Raw genomic sequence first — 16,713 nt, 5'->3', positions numbered from 1 at the left:
GGTGCGCCGGCTCCGTGCCCTGCCCTGGGCTACTTCCACCCTGCCTGCTTCCGTTCCCCTATCCCGTGCTCCTCGCTCCTTACCCCAACTCGCCTTTCCTCTTCCCCGTGCTCCCCGGGGCTTTATACTACCCCGCGCCCGCCCCCCCCCCCGGGTGTCTGACGTCACTTCCGGCCGCCATGATTTTTCCCGCGTGAGGGGCGCGTTGCTTGGCAACGCCAGCCATCCCGCTGCTCTGCTGATGCAGGGCGGCGCTGCACCGCTCGCAGCTCTTCAGTCCCTGTCGTGCCGTCCCCCACAGTGAGAGCGCGATCGCAGGGTCCGTGCGGGGTGGGCCTGCTTCGGGGAAGTAGGTGGGCCCCACCCCGTCACAGTGACCGACTCTTCCTGTGGGGTGGGGTTCCAGTGCCTAGCCCTGTCCATCAGCTCCTGGGGCGGAGGGCTGTGGTATCTCCCCTGACATTGATAGGTCCTCCACAGTCTGGTGTGACCCCTTTCCCAGTTTTCTGATCAGAGAACTTGGTCGCTAACTGGCTGTTCAGAGTCAAGGTATGAGCAGCTAGCCTGACTGATTTCTGTTTGGTAGGGTTACAGTGGTCCTTAGATGGGCCACGGGGTCTCCATGAGTACCTTTCAAAGGTTCTGATTGCACATGAACAGTTGTAATTGTAGCCATTTTGCCAGTAGCAATTGGTAGCCAGCAGAGCAATATTCAGTATCTAGGGGGCGTTCCTTCAACAAGGGGACCAGCTGGCTCGAGCCCTCACCCCATAAACTGGGAAAGTTTCAGCTTACCCACTGGGTGCCTTTAGCGGCACTTCTTCCCCCCTTGCAAGCACTGAGTCGGAGACAGAAGCAGTCTATTTAATAACAGTAATCTAACATTAATCTACGGAAAAACACATAAACAAAGTATAAGCAAGATACCATCCTTAGGTTGTGTCTACATTGGCCCCTACTTGAAAGTAGGAATAAGAGATCCTCCGGAAAAGAGCTTATTTTTCTGGAGGATCGCGTCCAGACTGGCGCTTTTCTCTGGCTTATCTACAAGCCGGAAAAAAGTGGCAGCCATGTTAATGCAAATATTTAAATCCCCCGCGGATTTGCCTATTCCAAAGTGCTACATTTGCATCCCTATTACGGAATAGGGGCCAATGTAGACAGCCCTAGAGTCCTCAGGGTAGAATCTTTTGCTTCAAGGCTCTTAGTTCAACCCTCCACTTAGATAGTGTGCTTCCCACCCTCTTCAAACACACCATTCACAGTTCTGTTCAGTCAGGGCAGACCCAGAGTTCATAGGTACGTCATCATGATGTCCAGCCTCATTGGGCATGTGACAATGTCACTCATTTGCAGCTCCTGCCAGCCCCCTCCTGTCAGGTGCTCCTGTTGGCCACCTGCCACCTGCCACTGCTTCCACTGGACCCTCCCGCCAGCCACTGCTCCTATCAGCCCCGTGAAATCTGAGCCAAACCTAGTGACTATTTCAGTTTTTCAGTGTTTTCAGATCTTGGCCCGCAACAGCCCAGTTAAAAAATTCCAGCATCCACTGGAATAAATTTTAAAATAATAAAGAGACTCCTTATGGAGTCTATTCCAATTCTATCATTAGAACGGGAGGAGCAGGGCAGAAACAGGTTGAACCAGTCTTACAGCTCATGCCTGAAGGGCATACAGTCTTCTGGTTCAGAATTTTGCCCTCACCACATTAGACCTCACAGAGTTTTGGCACAGGAAGCCTTGTCCATCCGAGATTCTGTACATTAACAGTTTCTCTCCTTTGAACTAAGTTAAACACAATCTGACTTTTCCACATATCCCCAATATCTTACAATTCCTGCATTTAAGGTTAACACAGTTTGTGACTTCTCAACAAGCAAATTGCTTACAATGGGCCAACACCATTCTAACTGTTGAATACCTAGCAGGCCTAAGCAAACTGAGTGAACATAACCAAACCCAGGATTTCTTTCCAATTCCAGCTGGCAGTAATGGAAGTATTGATTCAGAACCTGCTTACATAATGAAGCCACCATTGTTGGTCCAAAGTTCATTAAGAATGATGGTCACCTGAATTTTATTCCTGACATGCACTTACTTTAAATAACACAAGGGTAGTATTGCCCAGGCAAAGTGCACAGCACTGTTTGTCTTCAAACATGACGTGAGATTCTCTATGTGTCATGGGTCTTTGGAGGGAATCCCTCCCAGGATGCTGAATGGTTAAGTAAGGCTGTATGTGAAATGGGGGCAGGAAGCCAGTGGAATGTTAGAGGTGACTTCTCCTTAGTGTGCACTTATGGAACAGTGCTAGAACTCAGAAAGCCTCCTTTGTATTCAGCTTACAAGTTGTCCTTGGGTGAGACAAACTAGGAACATTCAGCCCAGATACCACCCACATTACAAAGTGTACAAAAAGCCATGAGACTGCTCATCCTGCTCCTTATATTGCAAATATTTTGCAATTATATGGTGCTTTGTATGGCTATCTGTCGCAAAGCACTGTAACAAGAAGAGTCATTCTCTTTATTCCCATCCTACAGATACGGTAACCAAGGCACTGAGAGGTGAAGTGACTTCTCTACAACAACAAACCGAGCCCATGATAGAGCTAGGAATGGAGCCCTGGTCTCTGACTCTGTCTGCACCTGCCTCCTTTACAGGAACAAAGAGTCATTAAGGTTCTAATGAAAGCAGGTAACTGCTACTGAATAGAAACTGTTACTGAATAGAACAATTGAATCTTTCCAAATACCATCTTCTTATATGAGCTCTCTCTCTCTCTCTCTCTCTTTCTCTCTCTGACTAATCTCTGTAGCAAACCAAGAAATTGTTGGACAAAAAATAGTTGAGAGAAAGGACTAGTTGAGAGAAAGGCCCATAAAGCTGTACAATATGTCAGTCATGTAATATATTCTCAAGTTCCAAATGCCTTTTAAAGCTAATGGTATGTGTTTGGTAATAGTTACTGGCTTGGAATCCAGGCTAGCAGCTGGTGCCACTAATTGGTAGCCCTGAGGAAGAGCACATCCACAGCAGGCAGGCGACCTGATTTCAGGAGCAGTGAAAGGATTGGGGTGGCTGCCTTGCTAATTCTATTACTCATTGTAGTCTTTAATCAAGATGAAAAGTCAAGCGTCCATGAGGAGCTCACAAACAACAGCTTTGCCTGATTACTGGTGTCCAACTCGCTCAAACCTGACAGTCATAGCCTGGAACTGGCAGGCCTGTAACAACTTGTAACAGCAGCTGAATTGCAGCTGTTCATTTTCCTCTCTGTGGTGTCTGCTGGACAATGCTAAAAATAACACCAGAGAATAATTTGTCAGGTCTTCAGCCTCTTTCAGGCTGAAGCATGGTTTGTTCTTTGAGGGGCCAATGTCAAGTCCTATAAAAACAGCAAATTACCTCCAACTCAGTCAAGCAGCAGTGAATAGGTCACCTACTATGAGCTTCAACACAGACTAGTTACATGCAATATCATCACTCTCCCCTTCTGGATCTGTGTCCTGTGGAACATATCCGGGGAATTAAAGAGAAGAGCCTTATAGCAGACAGGTACAGAAGGAAGAGCATTTATTGATCAGTAAAATGTTAGAAGCAGATTGCAGGAGAACTGATGTTTTGAGTGGTTTATGGAGGCAGCTGCATTGCTGATGCCAATAGAAAGTGACACAGTCTGTATCTGGTTGAGACTCAAGTTCAAGGAAAAATTGGCCTTTTGTGTTTCACTGGGGTTCTGGGTGGAAGAAGATTAAGTGCCCTCAAATGTCCTAATTAATCACTGGATGCATGTCTCAAAAGTGATCCCCTTTGATACTCCATATGAGATCTAATAGCATCCCCCAAATCATCCAATCTGATAAGCATCCCTTCCAATGCTCCACTTGAGTCCTGGGCATTCGCTTTCACTGTCTCATATCCCTCCCAAATGAGACCACAAGAGTGCTAGGGTCCATTCTGTCAGCCAACAGTCAGGGCAGTGAGTGGTGTGTGTTTGTGTTATACACCCGAGACTTCAACTACTGAGACCAGGGTCCCTTGCAGCGGGCAACCTGGAGGAGGTTGACGGGCGCCCCAACAAGTTTACATGGAGAGCTTATTACACCTCATATTTTAGCTGCTAGAATACATGATCCCTTCACAGCGGGCAGCCTGGGGAGGCTGAGAGATGCCCAATGGATCTGTCACCTGGGAGTGACACAAATCCAAACGCCCAAGCTCTCCCTATACCTGTCCCTTATGACCGGCTGAAGTTCTTTTAAATTGTGCTTGGTTCTGTTACAGCAACTGAAGGAGTCAGGTTAAAGCTTAAACAGTTACTATTTTATTGTTACAGGGTAAACTTAGCCGTTAAATGCTACTGCTGTGTTACAGATAACACAGCCACTACAAAGGACAGGATACAAATTACACTAATAAGTCACTTACAGGTACCATGAAACCCTTTTGGTTCTCTGAGCTCTTATTAAATGCATGCAAAATAGACACCTAGCAGGTATATAGTCTCACCCCTGCGTTCCAGACTTGGCGTGGCCAGCGTCTTTCTCTCAATCCCTCGGGAAGAAGTAGGACGAGGTTGGGTGTCCCACAGACCTTGGGAGACAATCAATACCTGCCAGCAGGTGTAGATAATTGGAGCTCAAATGGGGTGGGCTACTAAACCCCTCTTTATACCCCTTGGGTCACGTAGGCTTGTTCCTGGTCTCAAGTGGCCAATTAGGAAAAATGGCTTTGAATGCCAAGTTTCCCATGACGGGTGCAAAGCATAATTCACACCTGGGAAAATGCAGACAATGGGCACCTCTGGTATGTGATGGGCAAAGATTCCTCTCCTGGGACAGTGCAGGCGTGTCAATTACTGGTACTAGCCATCAGGGCAACGGGAGGCCCCCAGGTCGTCAGCTAGCCCATTTACTGTCTGGTTTCTGTTTATGGTAGAGTCAGGGACAGGCAGCACACCTGCGTTCCCTGGGCATCAAAGGCTGACTGCCTTTCTCTTGCTCTCGAGGGGGGGGGGGAACAAGATGGGGTTCATGTCTGGCTACACTCCCCCATGTCCCATATGAACTGGAATCATCCCATCCTTTGGGGACAGTCTCCCTACAGTATTCACTGAAGTTGTGTAGGCCCAAGCTCCCACAGCTCTTTTACTCAGCTCCTTCGTGGAGAGCAGGTGAACACTCCGTGCATTGCTAGCTGTGATCCAGAGAAAATAGGGGCTTTTACCAGGTGGGAGGAGGACAGAATAGCAAGGTGCTGGCCCCTGAACAAGGTGCGAAGCCCTCAGGAAGAAGGGGCAAAGCTGGGGCAACTAGCCCTCAGTGCTGACCAACCTCCCAGCAGCACTTGGAGTGCACCACACAGGACGTAATCTTTTATTTAAATGGCCCAGACCCCTGGCCACCACCACTGCTGCAGTATCAGTGGTGGCTGCTGAGAGACCAGGGCCCTTTTAAATTGCTGGTTGTCCCCTTTGCCAACCCTCTGTTGGTGGGCCTGCTTTTACCAAACTCCTCATTGGCCTTCCCTTTGGGTTCCGGCCCCTCCACATACTTTTCCAGTAGGCTTGTGACTGAGACTGAACCTTATTCCAGATGGCAATGGGCTGAGGAGATGAAATGTCACTGCAATAATAGCTCACACATGTGTAAACAAGGGAAGTGGCAAAAAATTGCAATGATAAGGTTGTTTGAGCGATGGCTTTAGAGAAATCCATGCCTAATATGCATACACTGCAATGGCAAACTAAAAACCATAAAATTCTATTTCAGCCTAATATGGCAAGAAACCCTGCGCAATGCAAGAAACCCTGTGCAAACTGGACTCCAGCACGCATGTGTTTTGCAGGCATTATGAGGATGCGTTACATACTGCCTAGCTGCTGGCGACTAAGAATGTTCAGAGAAAGTATTTCCATGCCTAGTTACTTTAGGGTATGTCTACACTAGTCCCCTAGATCGATCTAGGGAGGCTAATGAGGACGACCGGAATTGCAAATCAAGCCCAGGATTTAAATATCCCGCACTTCATTTGCATGTTCCCATCCGGTCGCCATTTTAGAAATTGACTAGCCTGAAGTAACTGCCCGTGTCTACATGCGGCAGTGAAACAGGATTCCGATTTAAAGCCTGTGGAAGAAAACATTGTCCTCACTCTGCGTTTGTAAGCAACAAGTATTCAGAGGCACTTTTATTACAAGCTGCAGCAAGGGAAAAACTGGTTCGGACAGGGGGGGAAGTTCCCCTTCCCCCCTCTGAGGCAGATCTTCAAATACAAGCAATTACGAAGCAGTTTATATACTGTCCATTAGATATAATAACAATAACAATTAGTCTCCTTCCCATTACAAACACCAATGGCTAACAGTTATTTTAGTTCCACCCAGATGCTCCTTATCTCAAGGTCCCTGCCAGAGTCAGCATTCTATCCTTATCTCCGTATGGAGGCGAGAGACAAAGGCAGCGTCTAATTACAGATCTCGCGTTGTCAGGCCGCAGACTTAGCCCGACTCTTGCTCTGTTGTTATCAAGACCAAGATGACGGCACACAAATTCCCTCATTTCCTTTTCCTGCCTCCACAGTTCCCACTTTTGTGCTTACAGCACAACTACCTTTCTAAACCTTTATTTTCATTAAACATTACATAATTATTACAAACATAAAAGCTATTTCTATTACTACCTCTTTTACAACAACAATCAAATATGAAACCTTTAATAAGCAAAAGCAATATAATCATTAATATCCCCAATATAATTCTATGATGGGGCTGTTCTATAATTTTAGCAACATAACACAACATATCATAATTAGTACACCAGAGAGAATGGGCTATGGATTAAACAGATATTCAGAGATTTCTTTGAACCTCTGATAAGAGTGAAAGCAGATTTTGGAATCTGTCAGGTACTAAGGTAATCCAGTTAAAGGGTATTTGGAACTTAAGGGTTAATTGCATCTAAAAACCCAGTTAGGGAGGGCAGTACATGCTGATGGTAGCTGTCCGTAAGCACAGAGTCCAGATCAAAGGGAGAAACCCAAACCACTCCCAGAAGTATCTCCTTGACAATATACAATACTTCGCTTCTTTCACCAAGGTCAGTTCTTAATGTCCTTTTGTAGTAGGAATCTCTGGGCTTTGGCGGTGTCAGAGGAGTGGACTTTTCCTCTTTTTTTCCTTGAAACAGTCGTGGTTCAGCATCATTCAGGGGAGAGGTTACCAGCACATCACCCTGTAATATTTTGGTTCTTCTGGTGTCCAGCAGGTGGGAAAGCAGGACCAGCAGGAGAGAGAGGCTTATCAGCAGTCAGGGTGGGATCATTTCAAGATGGAGGGATCTTTTTGCAGTGAGAAGCATTGGCCAACAGTCAGTTCTTAGCACTTCACAGTGGTGGTGGTGGTTAGCAAAACTTGGCAAAGGTCTTTCTAGAGCGGTCTTTCACTGATGGATATGAGAGTCTCTATTCTCTGAGCTAAAAGCCAGCTGGCTTCTTTGGAACCAAGCTTTTTTCCTAGGAATAAAGCAAAGAGTACAAACAATCCCGCGCGGTTGTTTGGTACCGGCCTTATCAAAGTGAGGCCCTTTGGAATGTTCCCCTTTGCCAGGGGAACCAGGGTCACAGTAACTGCTGTACTGTATGATTCCTAGGGCTGGCCTAATGATTTGACATGTCAGTTCTCAGCAAGATACCATGAACTGCCTCAGTTTACTCCTATAGTTCCTTTCTCTTGACTTTGGGGTTCTCCTTAACCCACCAGGTTAAATACAACAATTTAAGGTGTTTTAATTTACTCTGGAAGCACTGGTTCAGCACCAGAACTATTATGAATGTTATAGTCAAAACTCCCCACATAATTTGGCAAACACTATTAAAATCCATCCCCAAGATATTTCATCGCCTTACTGGCGCTGCCCATGATTATAAGTTTGACCTCTATTGCCTGGTTGAGTGCCTCAGAGGTAGGTGTTTGGCCTGGTCCACGATGTTTCCCTATCTTTGTTACCTCAGACGGCCAGCCCCAATATATCTCTGGGCATTGGCCATCAACTCCTCGATCTTTGCCTGCAGGGCCAGCAAACCCTCCTCTGGGTACTTACTTCTGCCATGCCACTCAGGATCTCATGTTGGGTTACCCATTACTGCCGAAGTGCGATAGAGCCACATTCCATCAACGGTCAGGATCATCCGGCGAGGGGCTGTTATACACACAGACGGATATGTAGAGGGGCAGGATGGAGTGATCTGTCTGGATAGTCAAACACCAGTAGGTACCGTTTATTTGGACCAGCTCAATGTTCATTTGTTTTTCTGTGACAACCACATCAAACCTAGGCAGATTCGTCATGATGTTAAATAGGCAGGTACATAAAATTTCCTTATCAAAGTGGGTGCAACAATCTCTGGGTACAGTGAGGCTCCCACACCTTCAGAATAAGCAATGCCCTCGACTCTATCTATGGGTATATCTAAACTACATGCCTCCGTCGACAGAGGCATGTAGATTAGTTTATTCGAAAAAGGGAAATGAAGCCATGATTAAACTAATCGCGGCTTCATTTAAATTTAAATGGCTGCCCTGCTCCGCCGACAAACAGCTGATCAGCTGTTTGTTGGCAGATCGGGGCAGTCTGGATGCGCCGCTGTCACAAGGAAGCCTTTGTTGATTGGCGCAGGTAAACCTGGTTTCACGAGGCATACCTGCGCCAATCAACAAAGGCTTCCTTGTGACTGTGGCGCATCCAGACTGCCCCGATCTGCCGACAAACAGCTGATCAGCTGTTTGTCAGCAGAGCAGGGCAGCCATTTAAATTTAAATGAAGCCGCGATTAGTTTAATCATGGCTTCATTTCTCTTTGCCGATCTGTCTAATCTACATGCCTCCGTCAACGGAGGCATGTAGTCTAGACACACCCTATATGCCCCTGCTTTGGTCCAGGCAGGGAGGTTATCATTCTGATCACTGTGAGTGAGGAATCCCCAGAGGGGCCAAAAACAAAAAGTTATACTATGGTCTGTCCAGGTGGGTCTTTGGGTCCTCAAGGATTGTCTACTTCCCCACTCCCATGGATAGGCACGGGGGCAATGGGGCCTCACCACCTCCATAAGGGCTGGGTGGTAGTGGCTAAAGCTTACCCTATTCTTCAATACCTTCTAATACCTTTAATTTAGTTTCATTAATTAATAATCCAATTAGTCTCTGGTCCAAATATCTGGTTAGGTCTAGTGAAGTGGACACAAGAGCTGGACAGATCCTTCAAACTATCCAAGATCAATCGATTGGCTTGGCTAGTGTCTAGGCCTTCACGGGCACTGGATATTACTGCATCTACCAGCCTGGATTCTATACAGTTTCTGGGCTATGACATAAGTGCTGCTGACAGAGTTTCCAGGCTCAAACCAATCTGCGATGGTATCTGCTAAGCCCTGTCGTTGCCTAATCAGGCACTTGCCAATTCGATTAGCCAGTCTAGCGCACAGCTGGTCTATACCAGTGTGGAACATCACCAAGGTAAGGACCAGTGACAGTTGTCCTGGTTCTGGGACAGGGGTTTGTTCAGGGCATGATGCACAATTGGGAGGCTCTATTTTGTCCTTAAGGTCCTGGTTAATAATACCCAAATGAGGGCAAGTTAGCAATGGCCATTGTTTAACAAATGATAGTCAAGCCTCAGGGGTTACCTTTGTCTGGGCTTTAAGTGGTAAGCCCCAGTGGGAGTCAGTAGGTCCAACTTCAGTGGCCTGATGTCAGTATTTAGCTGCTTTCCCACAATATTCCATACAAACTTTAACTCAGAGGACTGTGTATTCTTTGTCCTCGTAGTGTTCATGTTGTTATAATAAACAAAATAATTGTATGAATGAGGGGCGGTCCAAGGCCGTGTATTCCTCATTGCTGTTAATGTATATTCATTCTATGTATGTGACTTGAAGTCTGGTTTCATTGACTAGAGTCACTGTTTCTCTTATAGGACCAAGCATGGTTCAGAGATGTTTAATTGTTAATAGGAACCCATGCAATTCCATAATTCTTTTAAGGCATCAGGCACCAATGAGTAGCATGGCAAGTAGCTGTTATTGCAATGGTGAGGTTACTAGTTTCCTCATTGTTGTGGGCATCTTTACTTAAATATGCTGATGTCCCATTTGCCCGTATATTTTCTTGCAGATTTCTTATTATCTCTGGCCAAACCACTTTTAGGGTCGGTGTGAAAATTTGCAGAAGCTAAATATTTCATTTATGTGGCCATTAAAGCAAAACCAATCTGGTGGGGGAGAGGGCTGGTACTCCTCTCCCATCCTTCTGTTCATGTGATGCACTCCTTACTTACTTCTAGTTCCTTTTTGTTTACCTGTGGAGACATTGTTAACATTCTCCTAGCCTAAACAATTACCAAACTATTATCCTTTCACTACATTTTAAAGTTGCCAATTGATTGGACCCAATTATTAATTTTGTTGGTTTAAATTCATGCTTCTGCTTTACTCAAATTACCCTTTCATTAAAAAAACAATGTTCTATACACAGCAACATTTGCAATACATATTACAATTAAGACACACAAGACAAACTTGGACAGAACAAAAACTTTTCAAAATTCATTAAAAAGCAGATAACCAAAATGAATTTCCCTCATGATCATTCTCGGGCACCTTTGATCACCATACCCGCAGGGGGACAGGAAGCTTACAAGAAGTGGAAACTTTGGCAGATGACTAGGGAGGAGTATAAGTCTGTTGCTCGAGCATGCAGGGGAGTAATCAGGAAGGTGAAAACACAGTTGGAATCGCAGCTAGCAAGGTATGTGAAGGGTAACAAGAAAAGTTTCTACAGGCATGTTAGCAATAAGAGGTTGATCAGAGGGGCCCCTATTGGATGAGGGCAGTAGCCTAGTGACAGATGATGTGGGAAAAGCTGAAGTACTCAATGCTTTCTATGGTAAAGTCAGTGGATGTGATATACCTTGACTTTTGATATGGTCTTCCACAATATTCTGGCCAGCAAGTTAAGGAAGTAAGGATTGGATGAATGGACTGTAAGATGGGTAGATAGCTGGCTAGACTGTCGGGCCCCACGGGTAGTGATTAACGACTCTGGATTATTAAAGCGAAGCAGTTCTGAATCATCATCTGCCTCTGTCAGTACACACTGCAGCATTCCCTGGGATCATGTGTTAGAGAGAGGGATAGGTGAGGATGTTCTTTGTCTCCCCAGAGATCTTGGCAGTCTCTCTGCAAGGCAGCAGGACAGAGTATTTGATAATGTTTATTACAAGGGTTTCGGATATAACCAACTTTAGGAAGGAAGCTTTGTTATAAGGTTGCATACACTGGCTCATTAACATAATTGCCATGCTATAGCAGGTCTCCAACTATGGATCAGGACCCCCAAGCTGATCGAGACGGGCCTCATGTCCATCTAGAGCCACCTGCAATCATCGCTGTTCTGGGGGACTGAGTTGGAGCAATGTAGCTCAGCTGTAAGATTGAGCAGAGCCAGTTCAGTTAAAATTGGTGCTACAGTGACTCAGCTGACTTTGGTGGATCCATGGAAACTACATCTCTTGTGCACCTGCATCCATAAATCAGAGGATTCTGTTAATGAGCAAGGGCCACTCTAGGTTCATGGTGTCAGAGTGAATCCATGGGCATCTCTGCTTCTGCTTGTGCAACTTGGTGCCTTCTCACTCAGATACCTGCAATCAATAAAAATTTAATTGGAAAAAAACAATTTACACTCCAGATACGCAAGGAAATGGGGCTTGCTCATGTAAGCATTTGCATATACTGCTGAATATGCACACACAGTCCACATTTGAAAATCCTGGTCCAAGGAGCTTGCCTCCACTTGGCAGGTACAACACTAACCCGGATAAGCAAAAACTGGCATCTGGCATTAGAACACTTCACTTCCCATCTTCATGACAGCAGCAATGAGATGCTGCCTTGTCCTTCTGACTAAACGATTGATACCTGCTACTTTAGGTTCCCGTCTTTACAGAATAGGTGATTGTTATGGAGGCAAGACTCTGACTCTGGGTATTGCGTCTCTGCTCCCAGAGGTTCTTCCACAAGCGCGACTCCTGTGACTTCAGTGGAGCTGTACCCATCCATGCTGGCAGAAGTGAGAGGAGACTCATGCCCTGAGTCTTCAGGTCACAATGAAATGTGATAGTAATTTGTGGTAAAGTTAATGGGCAGGATAATAGGAGGGACATCCGAATGAGCTCGAGGAGCAAGCCCTAAGCCACAATTATGAGTATGAACGATCAGTGACTTTCTGCCTAGAGATACAGGAGGACTTTACAGCATGTTGAAGACAATGAGCTTCCCAGAGATGTTTTCAGGCACTGTTACTTTCTAGCCCCTAAACAGGTTAAATTAATGAGACATTGTGCTTTATCGAACAGTATGGTTTTATGTGACTCACCCTAATGAACAAAAATAATCCAGGGTGCCTCATAATGGTGTTTTTTGTTGTATAGCTCAGTATTTGGTATGAAATATTTAAGGTGTCTGGAGTTAAGCACAGAGATTTGTGAGTAATGAATTTTGCAACGATTCAGCCTCATCCCAGGTGAATTGAAAGGCCTATTAGTGGCTTTGATTCTTTTCTGAGGTAGTCCGCAACCAGCAGTGTGCCCACTTGAAAACATCTCTGTCATTTGGACATCTGGTTTCATCTGGCTATTGGTCATGTCATCTTTCCAACCTCCTCCTCTTTAAAAATAAGGAGTGCTAGTCTCTAAGCATTAAGCTCTGTGCAGTCTTGCTTTGTGCCCGCTCTGGCTGTGTTTAGAACATCAGCTGGAGAGCTCCCAGAAAAGAAAGCAAAGCAATTCAGCAGCTTAATTTAAGAAAAATAATTCTAATTATGGCAAGACCTTGTGTTTAGTCCCCAGTTTGGAAAATGTTCTAAGCAAATGTATTGCCTTAAATGGGATTTTAGAAGGACATGCTTAAAGCTAAGTGCAGTTTTAAGTGTTTTTCTGGATTGGGTCTCAGTGCCCTCAGGCCAGCTATCTGTTCAGCTGTGAGCCTGATCCTAAAAGGTGCTGTGCAATGTGCCATCTAATCTTTTCCGTCCTTGTGCAGATTAATTTTATGTGCACTGAGGCATGTGTGAATGTGCACATCCAATAAAAACAAACCTAGCTGTGGGTGCTCTGCTAATCAGCCAGGAAGCATTTGAATCTCTCCTGAGGCGCCTCACAATCACACATTGCTGGTGCTGGGTGCCCTCAACGCCTATTAAAATAATCAGGAACTCTGCTTCTTGTTCTTATCTGTCTGATCTCCAGGCAATATAGGTAGATGGAGCCCAGAGGAAATAGGTCTATCATGCATGCACTAATCCGGTGAAGCTGAAGTTGTGTTGTTCTGAGATAGTGGAAAGGGCAGCACAGGAGCTGCCAGCTATTACTGATGAAGTGTCAGGACTGGGATGTGGGCAGTCAGGGATGGTCATCAAAGAGACAGGTCAGAGTCCAGGAACTTGGCCAGGGGTCATAGCCAGAATCAAGAACTGGGGATCAAGCAAGAGTCATGTTCAATGTAGCAGCCAGACAGGAAGTCTCTCACTTGTTCAGACAACTTCCTATGCTTCTTTCTAGCTTACATAATGTGGATGGGTCAACCAGTGGGGCTGCTTATCCTCCCCAGGCAGAATCTTTATGGGCAGTTCCTCTGGGAGAAATGAAAGATCTGATAGCCCCTTGCTTCTGGTGAGCTATAGAGGGTGTCCAGATGTCCCCATTTTATAAGGACAGTGCTGATATTCAGGGCTTAACAACATAAGACCATAAGAATGGCCAGACTGGGTCAGACCAAAGGTCCATCCAGCCCAGTATCCTGCCTGCCGACAGTGGCCAATGCAGGTGCCCCAGAGGGAGAGGATACATGATCCCTCCCCTGTCATCCACTTCCAGACAAACAGAAAAAAGGGACACCATTCCTACCCATCCTGGCTAATAGCTATTGATGGACCTGTCCTCCATGAATGCATCTAGCTTTTTTAAACCCTGTTGTGATGGGGTGGGCGTACCCCACACTGGAGTAAGGGGAGTGAAAACCCTGTGGGCAGAAGAAGCCCCATCCCTTCATCCAGACTGGGCATGCTCCAAGTCCTGGGGCAGCATGAAGGCAAGAGAGCAGCTCAGTCTGGGCTGGCCAGTGAAGGAGAAGAACCTCCAGCCAGAGCTCCCATGCTGCAGCAGACAGTGACCCAGACAGCAAGAACCAAAGACCCAGGAGACAGCCGCTACGCAGCCCCCACAGAGCCCCAGAGTGACCCAGCCACTACACAGAACGTTGACCCACCAGAATCGGTAGGAAGTAATCCAGGGAAGGTGCTGGTGCAGTCTGTCCCAAAGAGGACAGTGGAGATGTTTTGGCTGGATTCCCTGCTGAGGGAATGGTAGACTGTTCTGCCACTCACAGGACCCTAGGTTGGGACCCATGGAGCAGGGTGGGCCCAGGTCCCCCTGCCAAGGCACTTGCCCCAGCCCTACTGACTCTGGGCTTTAGGCCATACTGTGACAAGGGCTACTTGCTGACTCTCTGTGCTGCTCTGAGGTAAGGGCTTCTTACTGACTCTGGCCACTAGGCCATACTGCCCTGGAGTGAAGACTGACCATGACGGACTCTGACCAGTAAAATGTACTGCCCTGAGAGAGAGGACAGCATTATTGACCTTAGACACTATACTCAACTACCCTACGCTGCAAGGGGATATTTACGAGCTATAGAGATGGCTGACGACCCTGTGTCAGATCAGGTGGCATCCACACCCCTGAATATCTTCACCCCTGTGATGGGGTGTGCATACGCTGCCACACCTGTTAAAGTCCTAGTCTTAACAACATTCTCTGGCAAGGAGTTCCACAGGTTGACTGTGCTCTGTGTGAAGAAAACCTTCCTTTTGTTTGTTTTAAACCTGCTGCCTATTAATTTAATTTGATTACCCCTACTTCTTATAGTATAATTTTTCCTTATTCACTTTTTGCACACCAATCATGATTTTATAGGCCTCTATCATATCCTCCCTTAGTGTCCTCTTTTCTAAGCTGAAAAGTCCAAGTCTTTTTAATCTCTCTTCATATGGTGCCTGTTCCAACCCCCTAATCATTTTTGTTGCTCTTTTTTGAGTCTTCATCTTATATAGGCGCCTGTCACTCTCCATCCCCTTCTGGATTTTTCACATTACTGTCTGGGCACTGTACCCAAGCAGAGCTAGAGGTTCTACATAGGCTGTAGGTCCAGGCTGGCAGATGCATTTGAATATCAAGCTGTGATCAGGGACTAAAGAAACAAACATGCTCACACAAGTTCTTGGAATGTATGTTACAAATAAGTAGACCAAGCAAATGAGTAGACCAAGCCAAATGAATAGGAGGGGAATTTGGCAGTCACCAAGGCACCAGTATTTAGAGGAACGGCTGGGGGGAAGGTTTGAAATCTCCTGATCTTTGGAAGTTACAATCAGTTTTTCTTTCATGTACAATGAATCACTGAGTGATCACTTTTTCATTCACTCTCTGCTTTGAGGTTGCTCTTAGGCTTTCAACTTGAAGGCTGTAAGAAGACATTGTTGAGTTGGAACAGCGTTGGAACAGAAAGCCTGAAGGCAGGCTTGGAGAGGAATGAAGAGGGTGACAGGAAAGGAAATGAAAATGGACATTTGGGATTTCCCAGAGCTAAGTACTGGTACTCAGCGCTTTACTGCTTCACAGCAGCTCTGAACATGCCACTGTTGATAGCCAAAGGGGATTGGGCTGAACATCTGTCATCTGTAATTTGTGGCCAGCAAGTTGCAAGCCTCCATTTTTTCACAGGAGAATCCAATCTGAAATGCTTCATTCCCTGGTTTTACTGACATTAGAAGGACACCGATGTTAGAGTTATGCTGCTTCAAATTTCCATCTTAAATGCCAGACTGATCAGTGGAAAGCCAATCCCTCACCCGAGAAGGAAATGAGCTAGTGGTATTGAGTATCATGTACATAGTCCACATTTCCGTAAGAATGGCCATACTGGGATAGACCAAAGATCCATCTGGCCCAGCATCCTGTCTTTCAACAGTGGCCAGTGCGAGATGCCCCAGAGGGAATGAACAGAAGAGGCAACCAGCATGTGAGCCGTCCCGTCTCCTTTTCCCAGCTTCTGGCAAACAGAGGTTAGAGACCCCATCCTCCATTTAGGCTATGTCTAACTACAGACATTTGTCGACAAAGCTTCTGTTAACAGAAGCTTTGTCGACAGAGAGCATCTAGACTACATTAAGCAGATCGACAAAGCAATCCGCTTTGTTGACAAGGAGCGTCCAGACTGTTGGACGGTCTGTCAACAAAAGAAGGCACCCGGAAGTGCTTCTGGAAGGTCACAGGGGCAGCCTTAAAGCCCAGGCACTGCTGCATGCTCTCTGCAGAGGTGCATGCTTAAAGGGATCCTCCTGGGCAGCCGTTGCTTTGCTCCTGCTTCTGGCTTGCCTACCTCCTCGAGGGAAAGCAAAGCTGCTGCAGTTTTTGCTCTGGTTGCCCTGCTTCCTCGGACACCACAGCAGTTGATTTTCAGGTTGGGTTTTTGGCTTGTGTGTTTGTTTTTTTGGTTTGGTTTTGTTTGTTTGTTTGTTTGTTTTTTTGGCTTTTCTTGGCTATGAAGCCTGAGCTGCCCCTGGGAAGGCGATGGCCCCACACCGTGCTGCTGGAAGTT

General features: G+C 46.2%; 1 long non-coding RNA gene across 1 annotated transcript in view; it reads left to right on the top strand.

The window, feature by feature from the left end:
- Window positions 1–209: 209 nt before the first annotated feature.
- LOC112546362 (uncharacterized) overlaps window positions 210–16,713 on the top strand; it is a 28,973-nt gene continuing 12,469 nt past the window's right edge. Inside the window, exons 1-2 of the long non-coding RNA XR_003090047.2 lie at window positions 210–549; window positions 2,544–2,697. This is a non-coding gene — a long non-coding RNA (uncharacterized LOC112546362). The remainder of the gene's footprint in view (window positions 550–2,543; window positions 2,698–16,713) is intronic.

The sequence above is a fragment of the Pelodiscus sinensis genome, chromosome 18 (assembly GCF_049634645.1).
Source record: "Pelodiscus sinensis isolate JC-2024 chromosome 18, ASM4963464v1, whole genome shotgun sequence".
Lineage (NCBI taxonomy): Eukaryota > Metazoa > Chordata > Testudines > Trionychidae > Pelodiscus > Pelodiscus sinensis.
The sequence above is the reverse complement of the archived record's forward strand: the minus strand, read 5'-3'. Positions and strand labels throughout refer to the sequence as shown.